General features: G+C 40.1%; 1 protein-coding gene across 3 annotated transcripts in view; it reads left to right on the forward strand.

The window, feature by feature from the left end:
• Nucleotides 1–26991, forward strand: part of PRICKLE1 (prickle planar cell polarity protein 1) — an 84984-nt gene that overhangs the window by 34587 nt on the left and 23406 nt on the right. The window contains exons 1-2 of one of the 3 annotated variants that reach the window (XM_089524269.1): nucleotides 12277–12351; nucleotides 14520–14585. The exons of 1 other annotated variant lie outside the window; for it this stretch is intronic. The gene's annotated coding sequence lies outside the window, so the exon portion shown is untranslated. Of the gene's footprint in view, nucleotides 1–12276; nucleotides 12352–14519; nucleotides 14586–26991 lie in introns of those variants that run through there. One more of the 3 variants, XM_089524268.1, reaches the window with a different exon arrangement.

Here is a 26991-nt window from a genome sequence, read left to right on the forward strand (position 1 = left end):
TTTAAAAATGCTAAATTTTAAATGACCTAGGTCCAAGTTACCTCTAGGATAGCCATAAACACAGAAGGCCCTGCTCTCTGGGGATATCTTTAGAGACATTCTTGATGATGACGCTATAGGTGTTACAGTGGGTCCTTGGTATCAAGGGGTTTGATTCCAGGATCCCCTGTGGATATCAAAATCCATGGATGTTCAAGTCTCATTAAATAATATAGCATAGTAAAATGGTATCCCTTACATAAAATGGAAAAATCAAGTTTTGCTTTTGAACATTTTTGAACATTTTCAAGCCATGAATGATTGAATACCACATTTAAAAAAAAATCTGTGGATACAGAAGGCCACAGATTCACCAGGACTCACCCTCTCCCTATTTTTGCTTATAAGTAGACATACTCACATGCTCTCATCCTCAAGGGAAGGCAATGGTGAACCTCCTCTGAATAAATCTTGCCAAGAAAACCCCATGATAGGTGCACCTTAGGGTCTCCATAAGTCGGAAATGACTTGAAAGTGCACAGCAACAATAACAGCAGCAACGACAGACATAGGCCCTGTACTGACCAGCTTGAAAGGCCGGCCGGGGGCAGAGTTGGGGCGTAGTTTGCTGATGACGCACGTCCAACTCCATCCCCCAAGGGCACCCTGACCCTGTGCGCTGCTTCATATGGTGCATGGCATCATGACGCACCCCCGGCACTGCGTCCAGATGATGCAGCCCCAAAGAGGCACCATATAGCTGTGCCGCCACAGCTATACCAACCTTTGAAGGGCACAAAAAGGAGCCACTTTTTGAGGCTCCTTTTTGCACCCTCGGAAGGTCGGATTGGGGCCGCGGCATGAGATTTCCATGTCTTTGATCCGTCTGAAGAAGGGGTGGCTGGAGGCCGCCCCTTCAGAGCAGTTTCTACAGCCCATAGTTGGCTGTTACCTCAAATCACACTGGTGGATCATAAAGTTCTCCCAGGCATAGTTACATAGTTGATACCCTATGGACATCTCTCCAGCCGTTCAGTACATAGGGGATGACAGGGAGGAGTCTGAGGGACAGCCTATTAGCTTGTAGTTTGTCTCAAGAATGGTTAGAGTAGTTTTGGAAAATCGGGTGTCAGGTGGAAAGTTAGGATATGTGCTGTATGAAAAGTGCTCTTTACATTATGGGCTATATGGGTAGATATTGAGTGTGTTGTAACACTTAACTCTATAAATTGGAAAATGTCCAAAAAAGTAGCTAAGGCAGAAGTGTCTGATCAACCAGTGTATCTGCAAAGAAATTAACAGAATAATCAAACAAAAAGGCTTCTGTGTGCAAGCAGTCAAAATTCCTTCAGTTTGTACAAGAGAAAATAATACTGGAATTTTCCTGGGGCAGTTTAGCATCTGGAATTTTACAGAAAGCTTAGTCTTCAGAAAAATGGTAGTAAATCTTAAAGGGAACATTGTACCTTTTTGTATTTAATTAAATTTGCATTTGTTTAATAAACTATTACTGTGCTGTTATGCTTTTTTAATTTCAAAAACATGCAACCGGATAAAGAGGAATTATTCAGTGGATTCAGTAGCTAAGGTATCATATGGCTATAAACTAATTGTAAGTGAAGTACATAAAATATCTAAGGTGCTGCATAGCTTTCTGGTGACAAAGTATCTATTCACTGTGTTTTGAGCCTGTTTCTTTTGTGAGCTTTCTATTTTCTGAAAACTACTCTGTAATAGGCCCTTTCTGCTGGAATTTATCTCAGCCTATGCCCAAAGTTTAGTGAGGTTAATTATTTGACAGAAATGCTTAAAAAAATAGTTGCCAAGGAATTAAATAAGCATGGATTGTTATCCCTGAATTTAAAATGCTTGACTGAAAAGGCATTTGGATGATACCTATGCCCTGGCCCTTTCGGGATCTCTGGAGGCCTAGAGCCAAAAGCTGAGAAGCAGTTCAGTGGACTGCTAGTTCAAGGTAGGCATGGGGACAACCCTGTTAAGTTGTTCATTCTAAGTAACCATAAAGTTTGTGATGAAATGAAAGGAACAAACCCTTTTCTAATCTCAGTTAAAGCTGGCACATTCTAATGTTTATAGAAGGCTGTAGGAAGTCACCAAATCTTGAGAGTAGAGCAACATTTTAAATTGATTTGCCGGTGTTGAAAGACTGGACAGACTTTGATGGCATTATCTAGCTGACATTTTTGTTTCAGTGTGAAAGTATGGACTGGTGTATTTACTTAACCCACTCAATTTTTAATGTATAGAAGCTGTTTCTTCTGCTTACATTATGTGTAACATTACCTAGAGGTTTACAGTAGGCTTGTGCACATTCCACTACAGATCCTAACAGAAAATGTGGTGGGTAGCTGTACTGAATGATGCCAGACTAAACCATTCTCCTGTTTCAGTGTGAGATGAAACTTTGTACTCTGGGAAGAAGTGGGACAGCTGTTTGCACAAACCACACCACACATTCTGCCTCTAAACTGATGGGCGTTCAGTAAGAAGTGCCAGGTTCCTGTGGGAGGCAGAAATCATAAGAAGGATCTCTAAAAAACAATCTATAGGTTTGCACACATGGTACTTCACCCCATCTATGTTGGTACTGGATCGGTTCCAGGTCAGCTGCCTTAGTACTGTTTTTTTAGTGTGTATATTAATTCAGGCAGTCCTTCAGTGCGGTTGAACTCTGTCAGATTCATAATGGTATGTATAAACAGGGTTGATCAAAGAGGTTTTTCTGTCAGTAATGGACAAGCTGATGCTCCATCATTCTGGACAGAGGCTGAACTGAACTGAAATACTGGCAATAGGACCATGGTCTTTGTTGTAGTTGGGGATAGAAGCTAGGACAGGCTGTGTAGTACACACACCTTTATTCACCAAACACCTTGCCCCACTTCTGCTTCTAATCGTATTTGACATCTGAAGTTGCTACTTCATTGCCTAATGATAAGTCCAACCCTGAATGTATATAGTCAGTTCACCACTGTCCTGAAGTGGCAGTGGTGAAAACAATTCCGAAAAAGCTAAATCTAGTGTCTGATGTTGGGAAAAATAATGCCCGCTCTCTAGTCATTACTTGCTGAAGTTCTACAGTGTGGGCACAAGGGACAGGGGGAGTGGTTCATAAGTTCCTGGCAATCTTGGAGGTCATTGATGATTTAAGATTCATTTCAGTCTGGCTTCTGGCCTATATTTGGGAAAGCAACTGTCATTACTGCCTTAATGACTGAAAAGTGAACAGGAAGATTGGAACCTTCTTAGTCAATTCTAGGTATTATTTAATCTGTTTACTTCTCTTTTTTGTATTTTTTAAACTTTTGCAAGCCACCTTGGGTCACAGTGTTGGGGAAAATATTATGATGGTGATGGTGATGATGGTGGTGATTATGAGGATGATGTGGCAGGAACAGTCCCAATTAATCTTCAGCTATTCTACTTTTTCAGCTGCTTTGTGCCAGTTTCTTCCTCTTTTTCCCACTTTGACCTTAAATCCCCAGTTTGCTTCAGTCGCTGTAAACTGAGTTCAAAGTGCAAAAGTAGTTTGTATTCAATTAGCTCAGCAGTGGGGAGAAGAGAGGAAGCAGCTGGAGCCTTGCCCTTCCCAATAGATTGAGGCACAAGTAAACTGCTTCAGCCTCTCCTAGCTGATTTGTTCTTCCTCCTTATTACCTTTTGCCATCTTGACCACACTCTTGATTTTGCTTAGCCACACATGCCCTAGTTTTCATTGTGAAATGTTGAGGAGTATGCTCTTGTTGGGCCAGCAATGGGATTTACGTGCTATAATTATCCTATCTATGAAGTTAAAAGCAATGTTGTACCAGCTACAGTGATGTAGTATTGTACATTTAATGCGTCTTGTCTGTTGGATTATTGTTCAGCTTTATTGCTCCTGCAGCTAGTATTACTGCTAAGATTTTATGTAGTGTGGTTCATTGCAAAGGTTTTAATACATTTTATTTTTCCCTAATCTTCACACCAGCATCTGGTACGCAACTTGCTTGCCCAAACTTGGAAAAATAAACTTGGTGATTCTGCAATTTATAGTACAAAAGAAGCTTCCATGCTATGGCCCTGCTAGATAGGTGGGACTTATAGACCAAGTTAAAAGCTCAGTGCTGCTCAAGGCTAAACTACAGATTGTAGGAAATGTAATGGCTGGCAATGCCTCCTTGCCTTTTTTAAAAATGTTTTGTTTTGATTTTGGAGAGTGCATCCTCAGGGAGGAAGGAGTTCTTGCAACAAAACATATTTTGATTTTTATAAAAATCGTCCCATGGATCTTCTAGTTGGCACAGGCAGAAACTGTTGTTTACACCAATAGCACCTTCTCTATCATGTTGTACAGCGGTTTTAGGGTGTGTATGACTTTGAGAGCCAGGATGCTGTAGTCGTTGAACTAGGACTCTGGGAGACCAGAGCTTGAATCCTCACTCAACCATGGAAACCTACTGAATGACCTTGGGCGAGTAATACTCTCTCAGGCTCAGGCAGTGGCAAACCCCCTCTGAACAAATCTTGCCAAGAAAATCTCATCATAGGATTGCCCTAAGTTGGACTCAATTTGAAGGCACATAACAAAAAGAAATGACTTCCATTGGGATTGCATTACATGGGGAAGTGTTAACTGCCCCATACTTCAGTCCTTGCATCCCTCTGCAGCTGCTATTTCAAAACCTCAAATTGAAATGTGTTGCCACATGTAATTGCCAAACCCAAGTGTGCTGCCATATGTAATTGCTAAATTACATGTTTCACTTAATGTGTATATTTTGGCTCTTTGTGAATCTACATCACAGATGGCAGCCCCTGCCCCACTCTCAGATTGTACCAGTCTGAGATTATTTTGTTCATACTAGGAAAACATGTCATGTAACTAAAAAGAGTGTTATTGTATGGCTTTACAACTTGGCCCAAACCCTACCTTTGAATAGTGCCCTATCATTTCACTTGGGGAAATAAGGCAAACCAATCTCTCTTATCACCATTGACTTTCAAAAAAATCCTATGCTAATTATTTCTCATTTGGATTTCTTTCTTCTTCTTCTTTTTAGCTGTTTATGTATAAAATTACCAATTCCAAACCATTGCAGTGTGTATAGGGTTGCCATAACCCGGCGGGCCCCATGCCAATCACGGTTTCGGGGGGCCCCTCCCGGTCCCGGTCCGGTTTGGGCCCCCACCCGTGCCTTGTTCCCAGTTTGGGGGCCCGCTCCGGCCATTGCCGCTGCTGCTAATGCGGCTGCTGCGGCGCCAACCCACCTCCTCCTCCGGCTCCGCCTTCCTCCTCTTCCTCGGCGGGCGGCAGAAGCGCCACCACCACCGCGCCCCCACTGGGAGGGCTTGCGCGCCGCCCAGGCCTCAGCAGGGGCCAGTGGCAGCGCGCGCGCGCGCCTGCCCCACTTTCCTCCCCTCCGCGCGCGCCTGCCTCACTTTCCTCCCCCCATGCGCCTGCCCCGATTCCCTCTGTGCGCGCATGCGCGCCTGCCCTGCTTGCCTTCCCCCGCACGCACGCGCCTGCCTCACTTTCCTCCCCCCCCCCTGCGCTAGCCATCAAAAGGAGGAGGAGAGGGGAGAGGAGGAGGAAGGAGCCGGAGGAAGGGTGCCTGAAGGCCAGGGCAGAATTGGGCCAGAGAAGGAGGAGGAGGAGGAGGAGGAGGAGGAGGAGAGCTGAGTCAGTGGCCATTAGGTCTGCCTTGGTTTTTTGGGGTTTTAAAATGATATTTAAAAATATAAAATACTTATTTTATTTAATTTTTTAATTTTTATTATTGCTTGTTTTTGTTTTATTTCATTAATTTTTATTATTGCTTGTTTTTGTTTTATTTTATTTATTTTATTATTGCTTGTTTTTGTTTTATTTTATTAATTTTTATTATTGCTTGTTTTTTATTTTATTACATTAATTTTTATTATCAAATATATACACCCCTGCCTTGTTTTTTATTTATTTTTTCATTATTTTTTATTATTAAAAATATGCAAGTGCATTTTTTGTGTATTTATGGTGCTTTGAATGCTAACAAGTCTGCCTTTCTTGGCCAATTATAGTGGTGATGATGATGATGATGATGATGATGATGATGATGATAGTGATGATGGTGATGATGGTGATATTGATATCAACAAGCCTCTGAGGCACGGCCAATGTAAGTTGCTGTGATTTTTACAAACTCATGCGCAGTGAAGAAAAGCCACAGTCCCTTGCCCAAGTACACACTTCTGAGAAGTACAGTTGAACCCGAGGGCAAATACATTTCTGCCATCTGTCTAGGAGGAATGCCAAAATGTCCTCCATTTTGATCATGCCTAAAAACATACATTTATATTAACATTTTTTAAAAAAAAACTCAATTTTTTGCGCGTCCTCCATTTTTATAAAAATGTGTCCTACATTTGAAAATGTTGCCCTACATTTGTCCTACATTTGTCCCGGTTTGGAGGTCCTCACTTATGGCAACCCTAAGTGTGTATGATTCTTCTACCAGTTTGCATTCAATATGTACAAAAACAGGTTTAACTGTGCAATTAAAGCTGTAGTAAATGTTTCCTATGGAACACTTTAATTACAAATAAAATCTTAAATATTTGATGCCAAAAGAGTATGCTCATTAAGTGTTTTATTGCCATTTCAGCCCAACATAACTTGGGAAATATGTTCCATCTGGAACCCCAAGACTAAAGGTTTTTAATTTATTCGTGTGTGTCTTTCAGAAAACTAGCCTTCCTCGGGGGTACTCTACAAAGCATCTGGGTTCTACTTGCTTCCATTTAAAATACAAAAAGGAACAATCAGAGGTTAGCTGCCTTCTGGCCATATAGTTGAATTACAGTGATAAAGTAGTCTTATAATGTAAAGACACAGGGCTGAATGCATTGAACAACTAGCATAGACCAGGGACGTAGCCAGGATTTTAGGAAGGGGGGGGGTCCAGACTAAGTGCCACCATTATAATGGGGCTTGGGTGCGGCAGCGCAGCAGCACACACCATTCATTTTTCTAATGGAAGGGGGGGTCCAGACCCCAAGATTCCCCCACCCTGGCTACGTCCCTGCGTAGACCCCTGAAACTAATGGGATATTCCTAAGGGCTTTATCACATGGGGAAATCGGGGGTTTAAACAGTGATTATCCCATGAAAATCACGCAATCACGATTAAGATTTTCACACTACGTCACAGTTAAAGAATCATTATCCCAGAAATAACCAGGCAATAACCAGCAACAAATCATTCATGGGGAAATCCCATTAATCCATGGTAATGAAACAGATCACTTGAAGACACAAACATCCCATTTCATGGCATGAAGAGTGACAAACAGTATTTTCATAGCACAAAAATTCACTAACTTGCAAATCAGGTTCTTTCTTTTAGCGATATCTGATGAATGTAGGTTATGGTGTTAATGTTTAAATTGAGCCCAGAAGGGTGAACTAGTAAAAACCTACCTATTGTGGTTTGCTGAATCATATTACTGGCATGATTGAGAAGTTACCTTCTCTGTGATGCTATTTGTTCCTTAGTGGTCAAACTTAAGTTGAAAAAGCAGGGCATTTGAGGGAAAAGGAAGGGGGAAGAGAGCAAAGTGGCATTCTTCTGAGCTCTGTTTGCTGGAAAGCTCAACACAGGAGTCTCTTGTTTAAACAAAGCAAGCAAACAGCAAGGGAAATAGCCAAGCTCTGGCACTTACTTTTTATAGTCACTTTGCATCTCTGTTAAGTAGACTACTCTGGAGAGATCAAGAGATGTTTACTGTAGCAGTTACAATAGAGGTCATGATTTTGTTGTTGAAGGGAGGGTGAGAAGGGTTTGGGTGATACCTGATTCTGATTTATAAGGCAAAAACAAAACAACCCACAATCTTTTTAGAAAGTTTTTCAATTACTTACTTGGTAATTTTAATGGAGTTGCATTCAGTTGTAACATCACTTTTAAAAGCTCTGAGTTGTCAACAACTGGTTTGTGATTTAACAGTACAGTTTTGTAAAATTTCTGTTTTTTTATTTCTTGTTTTTTATTTTATTTCTTGTATGTTTGCTTTTTTTAAAAGAAAAAAAGAATGCTACAAGCACTAGCATATGTTAAAAGAATACTCACTGTCTTCTCATCCACCTGACTGCAGCTTTCACATCTAGACCACAAGTTATAGCATGATGCAGCACTGGAACCATATGCTGTTTCTTTCTACCATTTAGCGAGGTCACCTTGTCATAGAGTCAGAATCACAGATTAGGTTTCAGAGACATTGAATCCAACCACCAGCTCAGTGCAGGATTCCCAGCTAAATCATACTGTAACTGTTAAAGTAATTAACACAGTGACATGGTGAAGTGGTTGAACTTGTTAAGTTACACATGTGATGCACTATAGTTATTCCTTCATCGGTATAAAACGGAAAAAATAGAAACAACCAGAATACTCTGAAACTCTGTGACATTCTGAGTGTCACTAATGGGAAAAAGTGAAGTAACAGTAGTCAGCAAGTTGAATTACAGCTGGTGGTTCTTTTTCTCCTGATTTGTAACAGAAGAGTTTCTCTGTGTGGTTAGAAAACCTCTGGCTGACTGCTTCTTTTTCTCTGCTGCTGAAGCTCAGTGGTGTGGGCAACTGGTGGCTTTTCAGAATGTGTTGGACTGCAAACCCTATCATCCATCTCCATTGTTCATACAGGCTAATGCTAATGGAAGTTGATGTGTCCAAGGTGTTTACTAGTAGAAAGGTCAAAGGACCTTGATACACAAAACAGGGTTTATTGACAGTGGGGTTACATTAGGAACGTTGTTAACCTTTATTGAGATGATGATTCTGCATTTCACCACTCAGTGCTCTGCCTGTGTGAATGGGTGGTCATTTTGACATAGCTTCGTGACATTGACTTTTTACATCCTGCCTTACATTCAGCCTTCTGTGTGGATAAAAAAAGTCTCTTGGAATTTAGCATAGGGACTGTGGTCAATTCAAAGTATCTACATAGTATCTTTTGAAGTGCCTGCTTGATTGTGCCATTGTCAAACCAGTTGGAAGCAACACTTTTCTTTACAATTGTGAGGCCTAGCAGAGCAGGTCGATAAATACTGGTATCCTGGTGTGAAATTGACCCTTTGAACTGAGAAGAATTGCTTTAGATAAGCAACAAGTGCAGTGGTAAAAATGCCAAACTTTTATTGTTTGGTGTGTTTGGATCATTTAGCATCCAAGCTGCTTACTTAAGAAGTGTCTTTCCCTCACCTCTCCTGGGATGCAGTTATCAGAGTACACATTTTGCAGAATTGGCCGTTTTCTTGCATTCCTTGGCATTTCTACACAGGGTGTTCTTAGCACAGTGGTTTAATGGGACCATGCTGGCCCAAAGCATATGCTGCTTCTAGCCCTCATTCTGTCTTCAGGAGTGCAAGATCAGGGCAAATATAATTGGGAATGGAATATGTTTCATATGGATACCCTGTTTATGCCAGAGATCTGTGCCCTAGTGTGAGTGAGGATGAAAACACTGGAAAAAGCTTTTTGACAGAACAATACTAAATATCTGTTTGGAGATGGTGTGTACATGTACACCTGGTAGTTCTTGGAGGTCCCTTTCCAAGAGAGGAGGTAATTGTGTCTCCTGTATGACAGACAGAACCAGGTTAACATGGGAGTGTGAATAGCCCCAATTGAGGAACAATTGCAACTTGGCAGGGCTTCTTAAAATGCTGGCTTTATTGATAGGCCCCTGGCAACAAAAGCATCACCTGGAGAGAAAACATTTGTGTCCACCTTGTAACTCAAGAGTTACAAGTGTGGTTCAATTCTTCAGAATCAGTGTTGCCTTTCAAAGAATAGAAATTACGGTGGTGCTACCAAAGGAATTGTGGTCTCGTAAAGTGATGAGCATTTCCTCTAAGGAAGTTTTTTGTCTTATGAGATAGTTAAATAGGAATGTTCCTTCTCACAGAGGGAGTGTTAAGCCCTTGTTCCCCATGTTGTTGTTGTTGTTTTTAAAAACAAGCCTGGACTCTTTTTCTTGAAATCAATAAGGAAATCCAGGAAACTTTAAGAACTAGTTTTCTTCAAGAGAAATGAAAAACATGGCTTGGTGAAGGGAGAGGGCCCAATTGCTTGGAAAATTATTATGAGTATTGCTAAGATTCTTTGAAAATAATCTCATTAATTAAAACAGATTTTGGATTTTATCTTAGATGCCTGCTGGAAAAATAACAAATTTAATTGGGGACAAACTAGACAAGACAGCAGCAGATCTTTGTGTTTATACTGATATTGATGGTAGTGGGAAAAGGGTGTGTATCCCAACTATGGAGTCTTTCCTCCAACAACATGCCTCCTTAGAGTACCTTTTCCTGGGTATTTTTTAAAGCCTACATTCCAAAAGTATCCAGAGGTAAGCTTCAGGACAGAAGATTCTGATGATAATTTTAAGGAGGAGATGAGAGGAGCTTCTTTTGTGCATATGCTCTTCTTGTTTCCTAAATCAAAGGCACATATCTACATCTGTGTATTTATTATTTTATTTATTTCATTTCATTGCTGCCTTTCTCTCAGAAAGGGATCCACGGCAGCTGACAAATAAAAACACATTACACTAAAAACATCAAATAAAACCAATATAAAATTACATACTTTAAAAACTACAGTACCCAGCCCATATAACAAACACCCTATATAAAAGCCATTTCATTATTACATATTAAAAGCTTGCCTCAATAAAACCATTTTTGCTTGCTGACGAAAGGCAAGCAGGGAGGGAGCCAGCTTGGCTTCCTGTGGAAGGGCATTCCAAAGGATGTACACATGCTTCCCTCTTTCTACATGAGTCCTAGGGAAGTTTTAGTCCTCCAGATGATTTGGACTACAGCTCCCATAGTCCTTAGTAAGTATGCTGGGGTCCAAAATAATCCCCACCCCTTGTTCTATATTATATAAGTTGAATGGGCTGCAGATGCAAAGCTCTGTCATTGTGGTTTAGTTCCCAGATAACATTAATTTTAAACCTTCTTTATTTGGATTCTATCCCTGCTAGTAATCCTGTTCAGAGTTTTATACTGATTCGATCTGAGTTTATATATTAAGTTGGCTTCTGAACTGGTTTAAGTCAGCCTTAGAACTAAGCCAAGGGAGCTTTTTAATCTTGTTAAATGAAATAACATTGTCAAATTGTTATACTGCTGTCTTAGTGCTTATCTTGCAATTTCCTGGGGCAGTAGTGGTGGAATAGTACCATTGTGAATTGCAGTGTTTTCCACTATGGGATGGAACAAAGTGAAAGAAAATAATTTATCTCCCCAGGTAAGCATACATAAGGCAGAGCAATTTAATCAAGTCTTTGACGCATGGGACACAAGCACAACTTTTCAAAGCAACAAGTGTGCTGCTTAGAATACTCAAATTTGTAGGCTTTGACAATACAGTAACACTACTCTGACACTGTAAGCTTGTATGTGCCTTCAAGTCGTCTGTCCACTTATAGTGACCCCATAGGCAAAGAATAGTTAGAGGTGATTTTGCCAGTTTCTGTCTCTGAAATTTAACCTACAGCACCTAGTATTATACTTTGTGATATTTTGTTTTATCTTATCTTAGGCGCTTTATAGACGGGCCCTATTGGGCGCCGTCGTTATGCACGAGGGGCAGCACTTCCTGACGCGCCTTGCCCCTCGCACGTAATGAGAGCGTCAAAATGGTGGCACCCTATACAGATGGGTGCCGCCATTTTGATGTGACGGACGCTTAGCGTCTGCGCAGCGTGGTTGTGATCCCACAAGGGCGCCATTGGCGCCTTGCAGCATCACAACTGCACCGCAAGAAGAGCCCGCTTTTTGCGGGTTCTTTTTGCTGCGCGGGGGAGCCGAGCAGTATGTCCGCTGTGGCTCCCTCGTGCAGCAGTGGCAGACCGCCCTTTTGGGTGGTCTGTAAAACGCCTTAGTTTTCTTGGCCCTTTCACTGTTTCAGTTTATTTTACTTTACTGCTCTTAGTATCTGTGACTGAACTGGTTTACTTATTTGTTTTTACTTTATTTTGATTTTTTTTTAAAATAATCATAGGCCTCTAACTTTTCCATGGAAAGGGTAGGTATAATAATAAGCAGTGTACATTATACATCCTGCACTTCCTGCCCAAGTATATAAGTTTGTATCCATAGGCATAGCATGGGATAGGACTGGTATGTGTATCTCTGAATCAGCTTTCAAACTCAAGGGTTTTTTTTTTTTTTTTAAAGGTGCATAAGCAGTTGTGAAGATAAGCCTAGAGGTCAGCAGGGATGGAGCCAACTGCTTCAGATTTGTTGCCCATTGTCCTTCCTTACTCGATCTAATTATATCTTGCATACCAATATGAACCTGTCAGAACTCTAAAATCTTCAAGGTACTTCTCTCTCTTCCATCACCTGCTCAGTCATGTGTGTCAGGGATGTTATAGGAGCTTCTTCATGGCTACTTCTAGGCTTCAGAACTTCTTTCCTCTGGAACTTTTTCTTCGCTCTCCTTTGGTTGGCAGATGAAGACTTTGTTGTTGCAAGAAGCTTGATGAGAACTGCATGTTTTACAAGGAAAGAGCTTTCCTTAGGGTAGTGCACTGGGTTTGTCCTTTCCTTTTAAATTGATATTTTAAGTGGTTTGAATTCTATGGACATTTGAAACATAACTTTTTAATATCCTTTTAGCTAGGTGTGTTACAGTCAGCTGTCTGTTTTGCGGGGAATCTGTTCTGGGACCCCCCCCCCTCCTTTGAAAATGGAAACTCGCAGATTTTCAAGCTTCATGGAGCCCTGGTGACACAGTGGTTAAATGCCTGTACTGCAGCCATTCACTCGAAACCACAAGGTTGCGAGTTCAAGACCAGCAAAAGGGCCCAAGCTTGACTCAGGCTTGCATCCTTCCGAGGTCGCTAAAATGAGTACCCAGACTGTTGGGGGCAAATTAGCTTACTTGCTAATTAGCTTACTGTTCACCGCTATGATCTTTGGAATAGCGGTATATAAATAAAACAAATTATTATTATTATTATTCATAGGCTTGAATGGGGATGCATGCCCGCAAGCAGCCACAGGCATGCCCCCCCATTTTAACCCCTTCAGTTTGCTCCTCGTGAGTAAGTGAGGTTTGCGGATCTGAAATCCATGAAAATGGAGGGGGCAACTGTATTTCTATCATGTAAGTCATCTCGAGTGCCATTTGTAGGAGAAGTCAGCATATAAAGCAAGCGTGAGCAAAGTATGGCCTGTGGCTCGCATGCTGCCCTTGGGGCTCCAATTGTGTCTTGTGGGACCTGCCTCTCAGAGCCCCCAGATCCTCCCAAAAATATTTTACAATGTTCAGGCTGATTTTATGGCAATTATTTTGTCCCCAAGCCACCCCAAATCTCCCAAAACCACCTAAAAAGACAGCAGTTTGCTTCCCTAAATCTCCCAACCTCTCAAACACAAACAGAAAATTGGCTAAAATGGCAGATGGATGTGACATCACAACATTTCAAGCATGCTGAAACATGCTGCTGTGGGCCACCAGGCAGGTATAAGGAGGGAAAATGGCTTTGCCCTGTTTGCAGTTGTCTGGCCCTGGTATAAAGGAAGCAATATCATACAATATACCCCTGCTAGTTGATGTTGGTGAGATGTTTAAAATGCTCTAGCTGCCCATATGGTAAGCCACTCCTGCCAAGGCTCCAGTCCAAACCCCTCTAGTTAAATCAGATGATATATAAAGGGAAAACAAAAATTCTCTGCTTAAACCTGGAGAGCCACTGCCTATCTGAGTGAACAATACTAGGCTTAATGGGAAAAAATACTCTAACCTGACCTAAGGGAGGCATTCTCTGTACTGCTGAGAATTGTTGCTTCTATTCCTTCAGGTTATTTTCTTTAGATCTCTCTCAAAAGTTTAGAGAATGAGATGTATCCTAAACTATGCATGCCAATTTATCCAAGAGCGCTCTGTCTTTTGCATGGCTGTCACTGCATGTGACAGAACTCCTCTCCATTTAACACATTCCAGTGTAGCCTTGGGAAATGTTCTCTGAGCTCATAATTTGAATCTTGTTTCAACTAACGTGAAAGGGCGTTGGTCTGATAGAGTATAATTGGGAAGACTTAAGGAAAATATAAAATTTGCAGATTAGAGGATGTGTGTCTTTTGAATGACTAGCTTTGAGGAAATTGAAGAACATGGTGCTTTTTTAAAAAAGAAAAAAAATTGGAAATGGCTCAAAATAAGAGTGATGCATTAATTTAATTATACTGAACTATAAGTATATAATCTGTGGCAAGAAACATGGTCTGTGCCCAGAAGCAGTTCTGCAGAATTAGACTACTGTATATCAGTACTCATTTATCTTTCTGAAATAAGCATTTCATGGTTTTTTTGAAAGCATCATGCTGTTGCTTTGCATTAGAGTGTGGTTGTTGTTTCACTCCTATCTGCTCCAATCTATGTAAAATAGGTTAATGTGAGAGAAATTAGAACATGCTTGTTGAAACAATGGAACAATCTATGATGAGTACCTAACTTTTTAACGGAAGATTTTTCCTCCCTCAGGTTTTCAACAGGCTGTATACAGGAAATGAACATATCCATGTGGCCATGTCAGTGAAATATTAACATGTAAGTTTGTGCATTGGAAGTATGCTCTCTTAAATCAATTGTTTATAGCAATAGCATGTACATTTCTGTAGCGCTTATCAGTGAACTCAGCATTCTCTAAGAGGTTTACAATCTGTAAATCAATTGGCCCCCAACAAGCTGGGTATTCATTTTACTGACCTATGAAAGATGGAAGGCTGAGTGAAACTTGGAGCTCTGCCTGGGATCGAACTCACAACATTGTGGCTGCAGCACTGGTGTTTAACCACTGCACCACCATTGTAGAATCTCAGTCAAGTGTTTTATTATTATATTTTTCAAAAGGGATTAATTGGTCTTGTAATGAAAAGGGTTGTTTTCAAAATATTAACGGACACAGTGATTCATATATATACTGACAAAACTAGCAACAGCATCACTGTAACCTGTACAACAGTAGATTAAAGGTCTCACTGTAGGAGGTAACAGCATTTGACATCCAACAATAAAGTATCTGACCTTTGGTAACACTGGCCTGTTACAGACTGCCAAAATAAAGCTGCTTGGGGTCTCTTTGAAGGTATGCTGTTTAAATGATGCATGGGTCCTAAGAGTCCGGTGGTCGCGTCAAAGCCACACTCCATTCCTAAGCACTGGAGGGCAGCTTTGGTGCAGCTTCTGAATTCTTAGGGTGCATGCATCATTTCAACAGCATACCTCCAAAGAGACCCAAAGCAGCTTTATTTTGGCAGTCTGTAACAGGCCACTGACTGTATTCTTTACTAAAGAAAAGGGAGCAAGATGAGGCAGTTTCAGACAGGTTTTGATGAACTCTACACCAATAATAGTAGAACAAGCAAAAATTTCTTGCCAATTCCTTGTGTAGGTTCAAAATGAGACTAGTTACTACTGAAATGGGATGGAGAACTCCTGATAGGGATTAACTTTAGCACAGAGAAAGATTTCTCAGGTTCTTGTGAGAACTACTGCATCTACCCACTTGGACCCTTCTGATCACATGGTGCATGATGAAAATTACTTATGGATTGGCCCTGGATGTGATTATTCATGACAAATTTGTCCCATTGGTTCAAATAACAGAAGTTACAATCTTATACAGTATGACTTCCATTTCTGGACTTACCATGGAAATGCCAAATGGTAGATACAGTGCACTCACATCATATGCTGCTTTCAATATATGCTGAAAGTAGTGCTGGAAGAAGTGGCGGCATGCCAGAAGGAACAATGGTGCGTGCACGCTACCACACCACCACAAGCAAAAGCCCCATTATTTATAATGGGGCTGGAGCATGCACACAATTTTTTTTATGCGGGGGGGTGGTGGTTGTCAGGAACGTATCCACACATAAAAGAAAGGTGCACTGTAATAGCAAACCCTATTGAATTGAATGACATCCAGTGAAGGTTGGCCACAGAGTTATGCTGGAAGACTGAAAGATTCATAGAGAGAAAACCTCTCTAGGCATTTCTAGGTAGATGTGATTCTGGTCAATACCATAAATCTCACTGGAGGACCTAGAAAAGGCCTAGAGATAACATATTTTTCCTGATATGGGTTAAGTGAAACTGCAGTCCTGCAGAGACAGGAGACATACTGTACTCGTTTACCTGTGTGTCAGGCTTATTAAAACTCCCTTGGTTTACTTCTAAGTAAATTTGAAAAAAATCACGCTATCCACTCCATTGTTTATACCTTATATCTGTATACTGAAATATGGTAATCCTAGGTAATAACAATGCATAGCTTCACCTCTCTTCACTTTTCAAGCTTATCAAAGAAACATGTTCCACAACTGGACAAGTTATTGCTCATATCTTAGGTAGGGAAAGAATGATAAAGGAAGCTGTCTAGTTCATTGGTGGAACTGGGAAAGTGAAACAATATGTGAAATGTGAAGATTGTTTACACTTATCATTGTGATCCCATGAATATAAATACCTGCTATTCTTGGAACTTGGTTCAGGGATAGGTGAAACTTTCTTCTTAACAATTGTATTATTTTTGTCTTTTTTGTGGAAGTGTGGGGAGTATTCATTCAAAGTTTTTGCTTTACTTTTAAGATTCATAGCTCTCAGCTGAAACATTGTTTTAAAATGTAGCTGTCAAATATGTCTGTGCGGACAGCATGAGTTTTTTGTATATATTTTTTTTTTGTAGCTCCTGACAAATGACCTTCTTCTCCTCCTATGGAACTTTCAAAAAGCCAGGGAAGATATTTGAAAAACAATTCTTCTCTCCAAAAAATGTCCAGACAGATATGTAGACAATTTTAATTAACAGAAGGTTACTGGTAGTCATCATCTGTTAAAGTGGAACCATATCTAGTATTTCTATTATCTATTAGCACTTTTTCTGATGAACTTCTTCAGAGCTGTATGTGTGATAAATGAGAACCTAGGTTTAACAATAAAATGGTCATTTAGCAGTTGTTAACTTCATACGGAAAGGACTGAGGAAAAACTATTTCCGACAGTGCTGTTCAAGATGGCTCTTATATCCAATTTTATCATAGTATTACTGTCATGGGGCCTCTTTACATTACACAGTCATAGCACTATGATTCCATTTTAACTGCCATGGGTGCATCCTGTGGAATCCTTTGGTGAGGCACTAGAACTCTCTGGCTGGGAATTCTAAACATCCTATCCTAAGCTGCAAATCCTGTGAATTCCATAGGACAGAACTATGGTAGTCAAAGGGGAATCATAGGCCCGTTATAGACCTCCCAAAAGAGGCGGTCTTGGGCCGCTGCCGGTTGCAGCGCGGAGGAGCCGCAGCAGCCAAACCGCGCGACTCCTCCGCACTGCAAAAAAGGAGTGCAGAAATCGCACTCCTTCCGGCAACCCGGAAGAGCCGCCGCAAGTGCCAGAGCGCGCACTCGCGACGGCTCTTCTGGGTTTAGACATCCGGACGCTGCGCATCCATTACGTCAAGATGGCCACACCCGTCTGTATAGGGTGCCGCCATCTTGCCGTACGGAATACGCGCAAGGGCAAGGCGCGTCTGGAAGCGCCGCCCCTCGCGCGTATTCCTGGCGTAACGACGGCACCGCTTAGGCCCGTCTGTAAGGCGCCATAGTGCTATAATTGTGTAGTGTGAAAAGGCCCATGGTGTCCATGTATGTATCCCTTTACAATTGCATAAAAGCCATCTTCTCACGGAGTCAGCAGAATTTTGACAACTTTATTGGGGCTATGGAACATTGTTGACTTTTTTCAGTTATTCTAACTGTGAACCTTCTCTTTTATTTTATAGTTCTTGTGTACTGGTTCAGTCTAATAAATTGGTTTTCTAGAAAGAGAGAGAGAGAAAGTCATGCCTGTCTCTGTTAAGGAAGTGTCCATTTTTCAGTAGGACTGTATTGTTGCTAGAGCTTAACCCCCTTCAATAAACAAAGGCATATATTTATTGGCCCTACCTTGGAAAGACCACAAAAACTACCACCTCCATTGTGGGAAAGTCACTTCCTCTGCTCCCTCCTGTAATATAATATACAACAGCTGAGAATCCAGAAGGTGTTTGAGAGCTGGGTGAGAGCATTGATAGCAGTCATCAGCCCTTGCCCACGGGTCCCACCTGCCAATCTGGCATGGGTCGTGCCTTGGAAAGAGCTTTGAGGAAAGAACTGTGAACAGGAAATATTGGAATGCCAAGATGAGAGTGATGCAGAATGGAGTGGGCAGCAACAAAGTATTGAAGTAGTATCAACCATACATCCATAGGAGAATAGTAAAGAACCAGACCTTGTTCGATTTTGGAGGCTAAGCAGGATCACCTCTGGTTAGTACTTGCACCACCAATGAATACTACATGCTGTAGGCTGTATTTCAGATAAAGGAACTGTCAAAACCATTTCTGAGCATTCCTCTCATAAGAAAGCCCTGTGAAACTGATGGAGTCACTGTAAGTTGACAGGGGACTTAAAGGCATGAAACACACACACAGACACACACACACACACACACACACACACACACAAAGCAATGAATGGGAATCTATCAAAAGGAACAAAAGAAAGGTATAATAGGCTTCAGGTCATCAACTGAATATATTTCCTGAATGGATTGCGTTCTTCATTTTGAAGAGATCAATGGTAAAGCAATACTTTGAATGCAGAAGAACCTGACTTTAATCCCTGGCATCACCAAGTAAGGTTGGGAAGGACTTTGGAGGGAAGCTGTCAGTCATTGTAAACAAGGGGTGGTCAAACTGTTGCCTGTTAGCCACATACAGCCCCCACAACTGTTTTGGCATTCTCTAATGCTTCCCAAAACAGGGCTGAAAAAATATTTTTGCTACGAAATCTCAGACAGGCCTCTGGAGGGCTATTGGCCATTCTGACACATTGGGGGAATAGGGTTCCCCCTTACATTTTAAAGGTCTGTAGAGCCTACGGTATATAAACTTTTTATTCCACCAAAGCAGGAAGTCATCACAGCAGGAAATCCAATGATTTCCTTCTTTGAAACAAAGCATCTATAAACAGGCCATCAAAACTGCCTAAAATTTGACTAAATAGCTGGTAGCACCCCTGCCAAACAACATGGTATGCTATTGGCCATTTGGAGGTGATTTTTCCCTGAAAAATCCCTACACACACTTCCATTTTACTAAATAGGTAGACAATGTGCATTACTGTTATTACTATCACAGAATATAAACTGAGAATGCAACGCCCACACATTAATGCCTGATTCTATATCAGATTTGTGCATTAAGCTTTCAGACAGGCCAAGTTTAAGGTAAATACTGCCTGGTGTGAGCCAGTACGAATTTGTTTGCTTGAGAGAGCATCATGTTAAAAAGTTTAAATTGCAATAGCTTTTAATTTCTTCGACTATAATAGGTACAATGTTTCCTCATGCAGGTAGAAGCACACAAAGAGCTATCCCACAGAGAGAATAACAGATCTCTGTTTTCATCCTTCTCATTCTTTGGTACGTGTATGTGTACATTTCCAATTACAAGGAATGAGATGCTTCCTTATTTTGTAGCAAAAGCAAATGCTTCCTACCTAGACTACATGCACAGAAATGAATGGAATTTATTAGTGGCAATTAGTTTTTAAGTCTCATTGATTTCAGTGGGTCTGCTCTTAGTAGGACTAATCTTGGCTTTACCTCTTGGTTTCTTAGTTAAAACAGAGTTTTCCATTACACCCAAATTAGGAAACTGTATCTTAAGGGCTCTCTTCAGGCCAGGATATAAAACTAGAATCAGGATTAAATGTGAAGCATAAGGTCAGAGGTTCAGATTTAGTCCAATGAGGTCAAGATTTGAAAAGGCCACTTCTGTTTGACAAATGGGAGTATATTTGGACATGTAGCAGCTTCTTGATGTGCATTAAATTAATTACTGGGTAATGTATTACTCCTGACAGACTACATGATGGAAACTACAGGTCTGTGTGCTGGAAATGTAAACCAGATGTAGGAAGTTTATTTCATTCAAGATGCGTCCTAGACTACATCAGACCCTTGGGAAAGACAGAATAAGAATTTTATAAATGGGATTACAGGATCATTGCTTGAATTGAATCCATGCGTGTTTGCATATGTATACAAAAACATGGTAGCAAAAAGAATGGTAATTTACAGTGTTGACTGTTGCATGCTAAATATTTGGAGGACAAATACAATCTGCATAATGTATTAATTTTCCTAGAATTGTGGAGCTGTAAGAAATTTCAAAGGTCGTGTAATCTAAAAACTTGCCATTTTGTACATGGTAGTAAAATGAACTGTTATAAAAAGGCTAAAAGTAGGGAGATGAAAACTAATTGGGCAGTGTATTGTATTTGAGTGACTACACACCCTAAAACTACCATGTCACATTTGATCTAGGAAAGCTAAGCAGGGTCAATTCTGGTTAGTACTTGGATGGGAGACGGCCAACTAATATTGGGTGCTGTGTGCTATATTTCAGAAGAAGGAACTGGCAAAACCACCTCTGAGTATTCTTTGCCCAAGAATATTGATCTGAAACCTACTTTTGACTAACACAAATCCATTGAAAGAACAATTGTACAATTACAGAAGGTCATTAGCGCTTTTGCAGTATATTCCATCAACAAGCCATTTTCAGATGCAACTAAAACATCTTTTGTCCTTTTAAAATAAAAAGGTTAAGAGTGGACTTAAAGTATAGCAATTTCAATCCTAAAGTATCTGATTATGGTTTTCGAAGTGTTTTGATTTATAAAGCTCACACCTGGATTATATGTATGAAGGGATTAAATAGGTCAGCTGAAATGTAAGGTGATAGCTATCTTGAAAGAGTTATAGTTATCCCTCTAACCCGAAGCTACATGTCTGATAGTGAGGTGATTAGTCTAACTGAGGATTCATGAACATGCTGTACTCAAAATCACTGACATCTAATGTCATCCCATAAACTGTTACAGAAATATTCCTCCTAGCTTTGATATGCATCAATGGATTAAAAAAAGGTGAGCTGAAGACAAATGGGTGTGCACATGCATTTTCTCTCACCAATTTAAAAAAAAAATACTGAAAAATATAAAGATAAATAACTTTGACCATCTTTAACTTCAGTAGCAGGATGCTGGGCTTCACTGTTCTCTGCCACACTGTTTTATGAGAAGAATGGACTTTCACAAGCAAATTAAACATAAAGAAATTATTAAATCTTTTAAAGTTTGCTGTTAGATAGCAAAATACATGATTGCCAGAAGCAATACACCTGTTATGTGTAATATAATGTCATTCAATTTACATGGCCCTTTCCAGAGGGATAACAGTTAAAAGAAGAGAAACAGGAAGAGTTTTTCTTCTAAATATCAGAACTGTTGCCAAGAGGATGTAACTTTAGGTAGTGACAAAAGTATATCTTATTATACAATAGAGTGGCCTGCCAACTAAGATACCATTAACAGCAGAACTTATATAACAGATTTTTGTCAAATCCTTTTTGCCATGTGTAACTTTTTAAATATATATATATATTTTAAATAAGGATTTATGTAATATGAAGGGAAAATTGTACCCCACCTTCCTTGCCCATCCTGCAGGCAACATTTCATGGTGCAAAACACAATCAGATGGGGACAAGCAAAATAACTAATAACAACCTACCACATCCAATATCCAAAGATGCTATTTGTGGTAGCTTCCAAAGCATGACCGTGGGCCATGTTCAGAATATACATGTTATAAATGGGTGTCTTCAACTATTTTATTCCTAGCAAGGCAAAATTTAAATGTAAATTTCTCTAATAGTGCAAAGATTCAAACTCTGTCTAATCATTGGCAGATAAACAAACTTTATAAATTATTCTTGGTCCATGCTATTTACCTTCATTGCATGCACAAATCGACAGCACCAGAACTTCAGAATCTTATTTTCTGATTAGCTGTTTTGTTAATCCAGCTCATAACCTCTAACCAAAGGGAAATTACCTTGGGACAGCAAACCCACATATGCTCCAGTGTGCCAACAGTATCACTGCCTCTTCAACATTTACCTGACAGCTCATTCCTAATTCTACATAATTTTAGGGGCACTGAGAAAAACAATGTGCCACTTTAATGATTACTTCCTTTAGCACTGTGTATATGTTTTTCTGGTGTTCTACCCCATTTGTTATCTTCAGTTTATATCCTCAGCTCAGCTTCTCAGTTGCCCTTAGGTCATTTTGTGAATAGTGGGGGTATACAGATGGGGGGAAAGGGACAGCATCTCTTTTTGCCCCCAGTGGAGGCTGCAGCAACCAAATGGCATAGCCTCCAGGAGCCCTAAAAAGAACCCGCTCCCGGCAGGTTCTTCTTCGAGTGTGTGCATATGGCGCCTTTGGCACCCTCGCTTGCGCTGATGATGTCCTTGTGGCGCCATTTGGATGCTGCACCACACATATGTCATTATGGCGGCCCCCATGTGGATGAGGTGAGCCATTATGGCGCGGTAAGGCTAGGGAACGTGTAGACACTCCACTCTCCCGAGCCCTAAAATTGGTCCTAGGCCAGCGCTTTGCGCCAGTCTGTACCAGACCAGTGTAATCATTTTGTAAATCTCAGAAGCCAGTCCCTTAATTCTATTGTAAGTGTCAAGACAGTATGTTTCGAAAGCTGTAAGGGAATAGAGTCCATCTGTAGCAAACATGAGTTCAACCAGCTGGGAGTGTATTTTTCCAATAGTTCTATTAATTGCCCTTCTAAGAAAGGTTTTTCATTTATAAACAGATCTTTACACCTATATATACCTTTTTCTTTCCAAGAGGCCAAGTGATTGAATTTATCACCCTGCTGAAAACAAGTGTGCATTAAAAATGGACACTAGGGAATTTGCAGTGTACAATTTAATATATTACAACCATTAAAACCATACCACAAACATCACAGTCACAAAAGGGTTTTCAATTTGCTTCAGGCTTTGTCCTGAGCTAGTAGATAAAGCTATTGGCTATACTGAGATAACATTCCTTTCCATTTTTTACTTTTACTTATGCTACTCTTCCATTTGATTTAATGGGTTTAATAAGCTGCACCAGATGAAATGCCAAATAATATTTTGTTTCTAAATTTCAAACCCTCCCATTTTATCTTGATTTTATTTCATCCCATTAATAATTTTTAATTTCTTCCCTCTTGTGATAAACTTTTCTACCAGGATTTGAGGCAATAATGTGAAATAGGAATATATGCTCAGCCATACAAGCTTTTTTAACAACTCTGTTTTACCAAATAATGGCGGGTTACAAACCGCCACTTATGACGTGCTCCGTGTGTGCTAGGGTTAGGAAGAGTTGCCCCTTCCTAACCAGGCCCAACACGCACGGAGCGCGTCGTAAATGGCAGCGCCCATCCACATGGGCACCGCCATTTTGACGTCTTGGACACATAGTGTCCAGACATGTCGCGGCGGAAGCGACGCTGCGAGGGTGCGCTTCGCCCCTCGCGGTGCCACTTCCACGTTTTGAAAAGGAGCGCCATTTCGGCGCTCCTTTTTCGCTACGCTGGGAAGCCTCGCGGTCTGGCCGCTGGGGCTTCCCTCCTCAGCGAATGGCGGCGGCGGGAGAATGGCCGTTTGAGGGCTGTCTGTAACCCGCCAATGAAAGCTTTAAGTCAGATCATTCTTTCAAATTCCATCTGACATATGAATATACAGTAGCTGTTATATTTTCACAGTACCAGCAGACTGAAATCTTTTGTTGGAAGCACACATTAGTATCAGATGTAAATGTAATTAAGAGATAAAGCTGAAATTACATGGGTTTGCTCTTGCTCCTCTGCCGAGATGCTGAAAACAATTTAGACTTGTTTATCTTCAGCCCAAAAGCCTGTCAGGATTATTTTGTTTTAGGGTACTAAATTTAGCTTCAGAAAGAAAAAGGAGGGCATCATCTACATTAAGGCTAATCTTATTTTCAGCATTTCTTTTTAAATGTCACACCTTTGATGTCTAGATTCTTACAAATAAGCTCAGGTAGAGATTTCAGTGACATGACAGACAACAATAGTGAAAGAAGTTCTGCCTGCCTAGTACCACAGGACAACAAAAATCCCTGAAATGCAATGTCAGTAATGATCACTATAGCTAACAAACCTTTGTAGAGTTTCTACATCATATTCTCAAGACTCCTGCATGTCCATGCACCTAAGGCATTCAAATATGTATTGCCAGTCAAGACAGTTTTAAGTACATCTAAGGCAATTAGTGCAACTAAGATATGTCTCTTTTTTCAAGAATGTATTATGTTTAAAGCCTATCTGCTGGCATCAGCAAGATTTCTTCTGTATAAAGTGATGTCTATAAACTGATGTATCAAAGTTTTGAGCCTATTACTGATTGTGGCAAAGATTTTATGGCCTTGAGTCAAGAATGTAATTGATCTGTAGGCTGTTATTAGACGTGAATTATCATTGGACTTGGGTATGACTATGATCCAAGCATGTTTCCAAGAGTCTGGGATCACATTTCCTATGATAATGTCATTATATAACTTATATAAATGTGGAAACATCTCCAAATGGAACTTTTAATAGAAATTGGCATTAAAACTATCATACCCAGAAATTTTGACATTCCAGAAATTTTGACATTTGACCTTTTGATGGCTGGAATTGTTTCCTGATTAGATGTAGGTGAGTCCTTTTGGTTATGATCCAAAGTTTCAATTGGAAAAGTTAATAAAATTTTATAAACATTTCATACCAGAAAGCTCAGCGGTATAAGGTTCACTGTATATATTTTAAAAATACATTACAAATTTCCCTTGGAAAAGAGGACAAAGTAGCTCACCTCATACTTGATAAAATTAACTCATCTCTTTCCTGTTGTTCAGTGACTGCCCTGGCCAGCAATTTAGAACAAAATGTACAAGCAATAGTCTATCTGACTCTATCTGAAATAGTCTATCTGACTCTAGGGCTTCCAGTTCTCCTTTGGGAAAATTCATTTGAAACACTCATATTTCTGAGTGTTGGTTTTTAATGTTCATCAATAATGTTTGTGTTTGCCTCTCTAATTTTAATTTAAGCTTCTCCATTTCTTTTTTTTTTTTCCATGAAGGAACCTTCTTTTATGAAGTGTCCTTGAATAACAGCTTTTTAGGAAATCCCAGAGGAGAACAGTAGTAGTATTACGTGTCCTTTTTAGCACATAAAACTCTTTTTTATGTTTCCTTATATCTCTTTACTACTCCTGTGTTAAATAATAGGCTTGACTTCAGCTTTCAAATTTGGGGATACAGAAAAAAGATGATCAGTTTTCCCAGGAAAACGACTAAGGATTGGATGAATAAAAATATGGTGATAGCCATAATAAAAAGGAGAATACAACAAGATTATATAACCTACTGCAAATTCTTTAAAAGCGAATAGCATTTTAGTCATAAAAATGGCTTGTCCACAGTTTGGTGATTAATGAGTCCCGAGGATTAATTTCCTATCACCATGTGTATCTTTGAGAAAAATAAACCTATGATTGGGGTCACATAAATTGTGGCCTCATAGCAATATGCTTTGGAACCCATTATCAGAAACCCCCTGTAATTTGGATGCACTCTTGTTGCACTCTTATTGTCTATGAAAAGGAGATTTGATATCACTTTCTATTTCTTTTCTTGCATGTGCTTTCTGAAGCATAATAATGTCATAATGATACTGCTTTGCAGCCCATTAAAATTATATAAATTATTTTTAAAATACTTATCATGTATAATTTTATTTATAGGTATAAGAAAACTGAACAAGACATACAGTAAAAAGTATGTATACCCACAGGGCAAATCACCCTCTCTCAGCCTTAGAAGAAGGCAAAGACAAACTCCCTCTGAACAAGAAAAACCCATGCCTTTGGGATACCATAAGTCAGAAATGTCTTGAAGACACACAAGAACAACTTTGTTATGTGCCTTCAAATCAAATCTGACTTATCAGAGGGACCCTATCAGAGGGTTTTCTTGACAGGATTTATTCAAAGATAAGACTGAGTGTGAGTTGCCCAAGTGGATTTGCATGGCTGAATGGGGATTTGAACCCTGTTCTCCTGGAGTCTTAGTCCAACACTCAGATGACTATACCACACCTTCTAAAACCTCTTCTGCCTGCCAAACATCACCTGTTGTGTTCATGATACTGTCTTTGTCTAATTTATAAGGCAAACACTTAATATTGACTGCAACAGGCTGAAATGATAAGGAAATAGGTGGAGCTAGATAAAACAAAATGCTTTCTGCTGAGCTGCCAATTGCTTTCTTGGAGACAGCTAATCTTCCTTCCCCTGGACTTGTGACTCATGCTTTTTCCTTTCCACTATGGCTTCACTCTTGGAAATAACAATAGCTTTGAGACATGATTGACTACTACCCTGTGGATAAGTCTGTACCACTAAGATGTAATTCTTGTAGAAATCATTCATTACTTCACACTTTTTCAACCCATTTGCCACAATGGATTGTAAAGTTGTAGTGTCATTGTGCATAGAATGGATCCAATAATGTCCAATTACCTATCATATCCATTATTAGTCCTAAATAATTAGTCATAATTTTAAAGCTATAGTGTGTGTGGCTGCAAAACTGTTGACTAAATATATGCATTTATTTGCTGTTGCTGTTCTGTGCCTTCAAGTCATTTCCTACTTATGGTGGCCCTAAGGTGAAGGTATCATGGTTGTTGTTTTTCCTTGCAATTTTCTTCTGAGGGGGGTTGCCATTGCCATCCTCTGAGGCCGAAAATGTGTGAGTTGCCCAAGGTCACCCAGTGGGTTTACATAATGAAGCCAGGATTCGAATCCTGGTCTCCAGGGTCATAGTCCAACTTTCAAACCACTACATCACAGTGGATCTCATAAACTACACCAGATCTTTCCTCAGGAAGCAGTTATTAGTACACAGCAAATGTATGCATACCAATGTGAAAGTGCTTGTATAAGTTACTGTATGTAGACAAAAGAAACATATTT

Source organism: Sceloporus occidentalis, unplaced genomic scaffold, assembly GCF_023333645.1.
Source record: "Sceloporus occidentalis isolate IW3139 unplaced genomic scaffold, rSceOcc1.0.p SCAF_5, whole genome shotgun sequence".
Classification (NCBI taxonomy): domain Eukaryota; kingdom Metazoa; phylum Chordata; class Lepidosauria; order Squamata; family Phrynosomatidae; genus Sceloporus; species Sceloporus occidentalis.